The sequence below is a fragment of the Rhineura floridana genome, chromosome 3 (assembly GCF_030035675.1).
Source record: "Rhineura floridana isolate rRhiFlo1 chromosome 3, rRhiFlo1.hap2, whole genome shotgun sequence".
Classification (NCBI taxonomy): domain Eukaryota; kingdom Metazoa; phylum Chordata; class Lepidosauria; order Squamata; family Rhineuridae; genus Rhineura; species Rhineura floridana.
The window spans coordinates 4,595,364-4,606,089 of NC_084482.1; the positions used below are offsets into that span (position 1 = coordinate 4,595,364).

At 42.1% G+C, this 10,726-nt stretch overlaps 1 long non-coding RNA gene across 1 annotated transcript; it reads left to right on the forward strand.

Annotated features, from left to right (window-relative positions):
• The first annotated feature begins 2,047 nt into the window (after positions 1-2,047).
• On the forward strand, positions 2,048-3,159 carry LOC133379202 (uncharacterized). Its single transcript, XR_009761135.1, has 3 exons — positions 2,048-2,175; positions 2,270-2,353; positions 3,074-3,159. It is a non-coding gene; the product is annotated as an uncharacterized LOC133379202 (long non-coding RNA).
• Positions 3,160-10,726: the final 7,567 nt, after the last annotated feature.

A 10,726-nucleotide genomic window follows, 5' to 3' on the forward strand; every position in this document is an offset into this window, starting at 1 on the left:
TGAGGTTCCAAGTATCGTGATGCCAGCCAATTAAAAGAAGATGTTCTGTGTGTAGAGAAGTCATAGTAGAGTTCGCCATAGGAAGAATTCACTGGTCTCTTTTTTTGCAGAAATTTAAAGTTATGGTTATTCGACTCGGGCAACTGTGAGTCTCTCGCATTATTTACCACTATATCTGGGTCAATTTCGATGCTATGGTTTTTGTCAGGTGGTATATCCATTTTTAAATCTAAACCTAATGTGTCTTTGTTTAAAACTTTTCCTTTTTCTTTTAACATAATCCAAGATGTAGATTGTCGTTGTTGTAGGGATGTTTGTTGTGAGACTGATGAAGATGGTCGTGTTATCTCAAGGTCTCGCCCATGATTTTGTATTATTTTATTAGCAGGTTTGGCGTTTTCGCGTTCCATTGTGTTGGAAGGCGTCTTCACAGGCTCCTGCAGGTGCAATGTGGCCAGACGAGCAGCAAGGACTTCAAATCTCTTCAAAATCTCTGCTCTTTGTGCGTGAGGTAAGTGACTAAAAGAGAGTAACAGCGATTTTTCCTCTTCTATTTCATCTAAAAGGCCATTCGTAAATAGTGGCTCACTGCTTAGAAGTTGTTTGGCAAAGCTTTCTTTATGAACTGAGATGTCATTTTTTAAGGATTTTTCTATTTTCTCAGTTTCCATGTGTATGCTTAGATTAGGATTGAAATAGGAAAGAGCTTCAATATGGTTTTTTTTTCCTGCTGAAAAGTATGCAGTAGGGGTGTAGATGAAAACTTTCGGGGGTCAGTCTTAAATGACTCTGATGAATCTAAATTGATCAATGGACTGTCAATCCACTGTTTCTCAGGCCGTTGTTGTTTGAAATGAGTGACTTTCATAGTCTTCAGTTGGGGTGCCTGGTTTTCGAAAGTTCTAGTGACAGTTATACCCTGTTTGGCCAATTCAGTCTTGTTACAACGAATATACTCTGCCGTGTTACGCGAGTTGAATAAAATCAAGGCTCGTGCCTTATGTCCATTGTAATATAGGCACTCCACCTGTTTTATTTGGTAGGGTTTTAATGGCATTAATAGGGCATTTTGTAGTATTTTGTTTAGATGTCGTTTCCTTTCGTCAAGGGGAATAAGGCCTCTGGGTTTGGGGTAGTTCAGAAACACCAATTTACAGACGTTTAGAACCAAATTCCACTGAGCAGGAGATTTCTTTGTTTTATAATCCTGCTTTGTTTCCACTTGCTCTTTCTCTTTTTCGAGGGCATCATGCCACGGGTCTTGTTGAGGAATATACTCAATCTCCCTAAGGTTGACGGAATGGTTACTTGCAGAAAAAAGGATCAGGGATGAGTTATTGGATGTTTCATCATCACGTTGATTAGCTTTATTATTTTTCTTAGGTTTTTCTTTGTGAGGAGTGATTTTCTTCTTTCCATGATCAGGTTGTTTTTTGTCTAAGAGTTCAAAAAGTCTCTTGAAATTCATTTTATTTCCTTTAGGACACTTTTGAGATTTTATATTTTTGCTTTTTTTAACTTTTGCAATGCTCCGTCTAGATCTGCACTTGGGATTATTCATTTTTGTCTTTGTTTGTTCCTTTCTGGGAGAAATCTCCGGTATGATGATAGATGTAGTATCTTTAGGGGATTGGTTATTTTCCTTTAACAAGGTAGGGATAGATAGTGTTTTTTGTTGTAATTCCACTAAAATCATTAATAATTTGTTACATTCGCTTAGAAAAGTCTTGACATTTTCTAATTCTGTCACAAATGTGAAAAGCCACCCTTTCAAGGAAGAATCTTGGCTAAGGTAGAAATCCGGCTCCGAATTATAAGCGTTATTTCCTTCTTTAACTGTTGAATGCCCCTTTAAAGCAGCTTCTGGTAGCATATCAGGCTGTTCTGCCAGGCTTGTCAGTAATGTATCACCCTTATCTGCTAGGGGGCTTTTTTCAGATTGTAGTTTGTCATTTGTTGAAGGTTCCTTTCCTCTTTTGTCTGGAGGAGTCATTACATCAATTGCCAGTTGTCTTTCGGCCATTTCTATTTCCTCAGCTAAGCTTAAAGCAACATGCTCCAACTTCATATCTTGGAAGAAGCTCTTGGTGTTTATAGACCAATTCAGAATAGAGGATTCTCGTGGTAATTTACACCCCCCCCTGATAAGGTTGAGATTTAGTAAGGAAGAAAGAGGTGATTTTCGTTTGAGTTTTACAAGCCTTATTTGCCATATCGGTTGACGTCTGAGAAGAAGGAGTGGATGACAAATCTTTCTTCCTTCTCTTAGATTTCCTAACGGGGAGGCTTTCAGGACATAATGGAATGCCCAGGGTTTTCCGTCTTTTCCTTGTCAACACCATATAAACACCAGGTTATACTTTTATCAACTGTTTCTCCGGTGGAATAGGGGGCGGAATAAAGAGTATAACGAGCTAAGGAATGTGCTATCGGCAGCTTTTCCAGAAGATAAGCTCTCTTTTGCTATAATTATGCCTGGTAACTGACCTGCAGAGTGGGAGAGTATCAGTTACGCTCTCAAGTCTTCAAGTTTTCAAGTTTCTCTTCTCAGAAAACAGCTTAGTTTGTTTTAGATAAAACACTAACAAACAGCACAAAAATACTTATCGTGTCAGAGCTCTTTCACCAAGCTGCCTACCCCGGCAGCCATCTTCCAACATCTCCAATGAAATCAGTGCAGAATGTGGATGAAGCATAGGTGGGGAGTGGGATGGAAACACATGACATCTTTAAGCTTGGCCCTGAAAGAGAATGAAACATGGATGCATGTGCAAGAAAATGAGGAAATTACTGTGGATGTTGGTGGAATGACTGCTGTGTCTGAACTATCTCTTCTTCTTCTTCTTCTTCTTCTTCTTCTTCTTCTTCTTCTTCTTCTTCTCAGTCAGGTCTACCACAGTCATGCCTTCTGTAAGCAATGAAAGGATGGAGGGATAAATAGGACAATAAATAATTTAGAAACAAGGGTGAATGGATGAAGAATAACAAATGGATTGAATTAAATAACAAAGATGGTGGAGAAAAGCAGAGAAGTTACAAACTACCTTTTCCTCTCTTTTTTTTTTGCTTCCAGGTTGCCAAAATTAAACCAAAAAGTGAAGGGCCTCCTAGTACAGAAAGCTACAGGCAGACTTGCAATTGACTTTCCACACTTCGGCTGACACTGCACTTTCTGTGTGTGTACATCCCATTAAGCTCTATCTACACTAGTACGTGTGATGTAGCCATATGGGTGAGGAAGGTACAATTCACTTACACCATATTTTTCATCATTCTTTTTTAAAAATTAAAATCCATTTCAGAATCTACGCTAAAAGAGTTTTTATTTAGGCACTATTGCACAATTACTTGAACAATTTTTTTTAAAAGGTAGGCTAAAAACTGTTTTATTACTAATTAGATGTGGCAGCAGAGACAATAAACATGGCACTAAAATGGCACTGACTGAAAAGCCAACATATTTGTATTTTTAATAATTTTTAAAATTTGTGCTAAAGCACTTTTTTCATTATTTATTTATTTATTTATGTAGCACTGTCTACGTACATAACACTTTGCAAAGAAGGGGCATGACAGGTCCCTAAACTGAAATAGATGTCCTTGGAGAAACAACAGAGGAAGGGGATGGGGGCACAAGTAAGCAGGGGATGAATATGTGATTACTTTCGTTAAATGTAATTTGGCTTAGTAACTTACAATAGAGAGTAACTTGATGATGATCCAATATTTAAGCACTATAATGTATTTTTTAAAAAGTGTGTGTGTGTGTGTGTGTGTGAACAAATGAATTACTAGGCGTTTAGCACAGATTAAAAGAAGAATGATAAAAAGAATATCATTAATAACATGGTAATAGTGAAGGTATGCCAAAGTCTACGTGTGGAAATAGCCTCCGCCTCCCAGTATGTCACTACACATGTCAGAACCAACCCTCTTGAAAAAGATGGAGAAGTTGCACTAAAGTGAATGACACCTGTGAAAACTGTACGCCAAATATATTTGTTCTTTTCTTGGACAAAGGAAAGTTTAGTGGTCTGAGAAAAAAAGACAGAATCAGCACAGAGAACACACCAGAGAACAATATTTTGAATATGCCATCTTGCAGATGCCCTGGAAAAGTGAACAGAGTGTGGTGGCAATTCTATAGTCGTATAGAAGCTAGGCTTGAGCTGTTTTATCAGAAAATAATTTCCTGACAGCATTTTGTTTTTTAATGAATGAATGAATGAATGCACTGCCTTCAAGTCGATTCCGACTTATGGCGACCCTATGAAAAGGGTTTTCATGAGGCTGAGAGGTAGTGACTGGCCCAAGGTCACCCAGTGAGCTTCATGGCTATGTGGGGATTCGAACCCTGGTCTCCCAGGTCATAGTCCAACACCGAATTTCAGTCCTGGAGAATATTTGGTGAACTGTCCTCCCCAGTTTCATCATCCATGAATTTCGGGCATAACTGTGGATCCAGTTTTATTATTGTTTAATTTTTTGGATACTTGTTTGAAGGAAGCCATGGACTTGGCCTCTACTTTTTCCAGTCCTCTCTTAGCCCATTGCTTCCTTCATCCACCAGTGTAACTAAGAACAGAATTTTATGCAGCATTAAGTGAGCCAAAATTTCTCAAAGGAGAATTTCACCACCATGTGCAGTATATTAAGAAAAAAACCCTCTTGCCTCCACCCACCCATGCTGCCACCCACAAATAGCATGGAGAATTCTGAAAGGCCATTTTTGCTCAGCCCTAGTGGGTGCACCCTAGGACTCCTGAATTTGCCTCAGTTTCTGAGAGAGGAGTTGGAAATGCAGAAGGCAAAGGGACCAAGAATCCCAGAATTTGTCCTCAGCTAATTGGGGAGGGAATACAGACTGACGGGCCGAATGGGGCTGAGGGGAGAGACTTCACTTGCTCATAAACAGTTATCTATTCACCAAAGCTTGGGAAAGTTACTTTTTTGAACTACAATTCCCATTAGTCCCAGCCAGCATGGTCACTGGATCAGGCTGATGGGAGTTGTAGTTCAAAAAAGTAACTTTTCCAAGCTCTGCTATTCACCATGCTGATCTTAGCTGCTCTCACCACTTGTTCAGTGACCTTAAACCAACTAACAAAGTCTCAATGAGCTAATTAATTCAGTGCCAGGGGTTATACCCTTGGAACTCTCTGCTGTTTTCCCTTGCTGCAAATTATAACCATGGGGAAGGGTAAGCACAGGTAAAAGCTGCTACTAATTGGCCAGTTCTGGGCATTGCTAAGGGGAAGAGCACAACCCCTGTATCCCTTCCCTCACCAAACGACAGAGGGAGGGAGAGAGGGAGAAAGACAGAAACCAGAAAATGAAGAGGCTGGGGATCAGCCTGCCCTCCCCTTCTGTTATATTGTTGCCACCCAGTCAGTGTGTGTCCCAAACGCTGAAGTCCACCTGCTTGCCCCAAGTATATACACAGCATCTGACTCCCCCTCTCTCCTCTCCATAAGAAGGATCCCTTCCCAAGCTGTCAATTTACTCAGGTTCTCACTAATCTTGCATTGCTGCAGCTTGGATTGATTCCTCTCTAATCTGCTCACTTGGAGCTGCCACAAGGTCCAGATGGTAGCATCCAGGTTACTGGCTGAACCATCCCCTCATTCAGCACTGGGCACTGTTCTCTGGCAAAGCAGGGCTAAGGAGCTGGGAATAGGAGGCAACAGGCAGAGCCCTTACAGGTGTGCTTCTCATCTGTCTTGTCCCCCTCCTCATCAGGCTCCATGTCTTCAGCCTGCATGATCCAATCCAAATAGCCCTTCAGATCCTTCTCCATCTGCTGCTTCTTCGGTAGCTTTTGGAAGTCACCTCGGGCTTTTGCCTTCTCTCTCTCCTTGGAGAATTCTCTGTGGGGAGGAAGAGATCAAATTAGCCAAGCACATGACTGCTTAGCCGCCTGGTGAAAAACTCCTACTGGTGCAAAGCCCACCTACCGGTTGCACACCCTTTGATTCAGCTGGTTGTCATGTGTTTGGCACAGAATGGCAGCTCTCTGGGTGCTTAAGGCACCCACAGGGCTGAATAAAGACATCAGAAAGTCGGAGCAGGACACAAGGTAATTTACAAGCTCTTCCCCCCCTCCACCCCCCCCAAAGGCAGGATCAAGCCCAGGCCAGCTACCTACAGATCTATCCGCATAAACTAGGCTACATAATGTCACAAGCAGAGAGCAAACAGAAAATACATCATGGGTGGGCAATCTGTGGCATAGAGACTTCAGCAATTGGTGGCACTCCTGAACCAGAGCAGAAGGGTCTGTGGATTTGGCTGTAGCATAGCAGAGTCAGGCCTGAATTCATGGCTGACACGCTGGCACTTGTGCTATTGTCTGCTATACAGATCAATAGACTAGAGGCAAAACCACATTAAGACACCAAGAGACTTGCTGGATCAAACTCAAGGGCCATTTAGGACAGTATTTTATTCTCATAGAGGCCAACCAGAAGCCTATGAGGAGCCGGCAAGCAGGACATGAGCACAGTAGCACACTCCCATTCATGGACCTCAGCAACTGGCATTCAGAGGAAAATTCCCTCTGACACTAGAGTTTGTACATAGCCATTGTAACTAGTACCCAGATATAAGAGTGCGTGTTTGCTTACACACACACCACACAAGCCACTTTAGGAGCCTTTTTGGCTGAAGAGCAAGGTAAACAATAAAAATGACTAGTATAACATCAAGAGCAAGGTAAACAATAAAAATGACTAGTATAACATCTAATACTTTGGCTTCTGGCACACTTGACAAAAAGATTAGTCACCACCACTGATATATACTATACCAAAGTGCCCTGCACAGTAGGAAACTCAACTGAATGGCTCTTCCCTTGCGCTGGCATCTGTCGTCAGTCATCTAGGCCCTGAATCTACCATCCACCAGTTTCCTCTGCCCCCTTCTCCTGGAGGACAGAACACAGAACCTAGACTGTGTCAACTGCCGAGGTTTATTGTACACTCTACCTAGCATATGCTAGGGTAAGTTAAGATATTACAGCAAATCACAGTTCACACTAACCATAGTAACTGTGGTTTGAGGTTACAAATATACAACAGGCAAGCCATGGTTTACAAATGCTGGACTGCTTTCATTTTCCATTCTCTCAGCACTCAGGTTCTTAACTTCACTCCCACTTTTACCAACAGTGGCTTTCAGAAGTGGACTAACACCTGTAACTATGGTTTGTTAATTTGGTATACAAATCCACTTCAAACCATGTTTTCCAATTCTGGTTTGCTGGATGATCCAGCCATGGTTTGTCAATTCAAACATCACATGATGCCATAATTAAATTTTCTAGTTTTCTTTTCTGTCCTTCCTGCCTTCTTCTTACTTGTGCCTCCTCCTTACTTATTTGATTGTGGACTTCCGGACAGAGATGTGTCTTTTTTTCATACACTGTGAGATGCTAAATTATTTTAAGCACAATACAGCAAATAAATTCCACGATTCATGCAAGCAAGCCAAACCACATGCTACCTGAAGGAGCAAATAAAGAATCACTACTACCCAGCTTGCGAAGCAGGGTTGGGGACACACACAGAATATTCCCAGTCTCAAATGTGGCCATTCGATTCTAAACATGAGCAAAACCCATTCACTAAATCTTACTGAATACAAATTCACTCCATGCTACCTTTGGCAGATTCTGGATCCCTTCCATAAGTTATTTCCATGTCTGGATACTCATGGAACCATTTTGGGGGAATGGGTTAAGCGCGACTTCCAGCTATCCAATTACCACAAGTATGCAGGCACAGGCAATAATTCTCAAAGTCATCTCTAATAATTCTCAAAGTCATCAAAGTCAGCACTGGTGAGCTGACTCATATGCCATACACAATCCAAATATGACTTACCCACTCAGCACACCCAAAACCAAATTGAGCACAAAGAAGGAGCCAAAGATGACAAGGCTGACGAAGTAAAGCTAGGGCAGCTTGTGACCCATTGCATCCTGTATCTGGGGTGGAGAGAGAGGAAAAAGAGGTAGGAAGTTTATAGGTTTAGATGGATTGCACTGTGTAAATTATATTGAGGAGACATCAGCAGTGCAGCTTCCCACTCCTACACTAGCAGAAGTTGCTGCCTCACCCAGTAGAGCACATCAGCCCAACCCTCCATGGTGATGCACTGGAAGACAGTCAGCATAGCAAAGAAGAAGTTGTGAAAGTTGGTGATGCCACCGTTGGGTCCTTCCCACTTCCCACGGCACTCACTATTGTTCACTGTGCACTCCCGGCCATGCCCAGAGAAGGCACGAGGTGATGGGTCCTCCTCAGCTTCCAGGTCTGCAAGGATACAGAGATTCTGGGGGGAGGGAAGAAACAGGGAAAAGAGGGACAGGATCACCTGGTATATAATTAATCCTAGTGCTGAACCAAACCAAGTTTCAGAAATATTTTAATGTATAGAATCATACAGTTGGAAGGGGCCTTGTAGGCCATCGAGTCCAACCCCCTGCTCACAGCAGGAAATCCACAGCTAGAGCATCTCCCGCAGATAGCTGTCCAGCCTCTGCTTGAAGACATCCAGCGAAGGGGATCCCACCACCTCCCTAGGCAGTCGGTTCCATTGCCGAACTGCCCTTACTGTCAAGAAGTTCCTTCTAATGTCCAATCTGAATCTACGCTCCTGCAACTTAAAACCATTAGACCTAGTCCTACCCTCTGGGGCAGCAGTATCTCAAAAGGCACCCTATATTTTTAGTATTTCTGCCCCCTGCCAGGACTACTCAAAAACCATACCCATCTATTCACACCAAAACCTTCATTTGCAATTCCAAGAATTTTTAAAAACTGAAGTGGATTTGTATACCAAATGAACACCCAGCTTTTTATATCCACGCATGTATGTATATCACTGTAAATGTGATTGCCTATTGGGGTTAATAATATGACACTCATACATGATCCCTGATTTGTTGGGATCACATTGTGATTTGTGAAGGCTCTTGCAAGTGTAAAAAAAAAGGCACCAAAGCAACAGATTATGAAAAAAATGGCTGCAAACAGGCATGAAAAAAATGTTTGAAAGAGAAGCCTTTCACATTCTTCAAAATAGCAACTCTCATGCTGAAAATTGAATTTAACATGCATTTGTCCCTGCAGCGCTAATCCCCATACTACAAGGAAGAAGGATTATTCCTCACAATTCATTTATACGCATTTGGATTGGTCCCACTCCCACAAATTTATTATTTTTGGAAACGCAACAATCACCTACAAAACTGTGCATTGCGGCCGATGAAGAGCTCCAGGCCAACGATGGCATAGATGATGATGAAGAAAAGGACAAGCAGCGCAATGTGCAGGAGGGGCACCATGGCTTTCATTACAGAGTTCAAGACAATGTGCAGGCCTAGCGGATGGAAAGGATTCGGGACACAGCATCAGCTTTGCAGCAGTAAGTAGTGTTTCAACATGCACTGCAACTGCAATTGACCACAGGTGGAGATCTGTCAGTCTCAGGAACAGAATACAGCCAGAAAAGGGGCACCTCTCACTCACAACACATAATGAATGCCTTTTACAGCACTTGAAGCTAAATCATTTATATATTACCAGTTTCTGGGTCAAGTTTCTTGCATAGCAGAAGCCACTCGCTCACTATAATCTATTAACAGTTAGCATTCAGTGCACTAGCAGTGGTTCAGAGTGTGGTGAATACAGCTGTGTGCTGTTCATTGCATGCAGTATGATGTGATGTGGAAGCATGAACTCCAATTCAGGCAACGTTTTAAGAGCATAAGAAGAGCCTGTTGGATCAGCTATCTAGTGCATCATCCCGTTTTCACAATGGCTAACCAGAGGCCTACGGGAAGCCCAAAAACAGGACTGAGCACAACAGCACTCTCCCCAGTTGCGATTCTTAGCAATTGGCATTTGCATGAAGTGGAGTGCCTGTGCTGTGAAGTAGTGTAGCAGATTAAATTAATATCTGTAATGCAGCAGTGCAAAATGACAGCATACATTCTGTCAGAGAAAAGTGTGCTAATGCCACAGCAAGCAGGGTAGTGCAATAAGCAGCAATTATGTAGGGTATGAAAAAAAATGCTGTGAATGCCTATAATTGCATTGCAGTACAGCTATATACACATATTATACAGCCACAAGAGTGGCTGTATACTATAGCCAGTATGGATTTTTCACATTCTGCAATGATAAATTGAACATACCCCCATGCCATTCTGATGCTTTCCATAAGCTCATTTCAAAACAAAACTTTACAAAACTTATAGTCCAGAATTCAGAAACGCTTGCTTAACAACCCTCTCAATTTTCATGGCAATACACAAAACAGTCAGAGAGAATCGAGAGTTCAAAGTGTAAAAAGAGGAAAAAACAGACTCCCTTTTGGACTTTTTTCTGTCAAGAGTTCTGGGAAGTGTAATTTGTGAAGGGTGCTTCCAAGGATTCTTTGGAAGAAGCCATGATTGTCTAAAGTGAAATAAAGGTCTGTTGTGGATGTGGCCAGGGACAGCTTTGGTTTAAATTTGTGTGGGAGGCCATATGTGCCTGCTGTAGAATAAAAAGGTGGGGGAAACGCTGAAAAACAATGATACTGTTCACAATGTTTTCCTTTTGGAAAGGAAAGGGGCTTCCCCTCTGCCCAGTGCCCACCCTCCCAATCTCCCCTTCCTACTCCCTCCCTGCCCCTCCCCCAGGTCAGTTTCATCTATCCTAAACATGACTGCACAGAAATA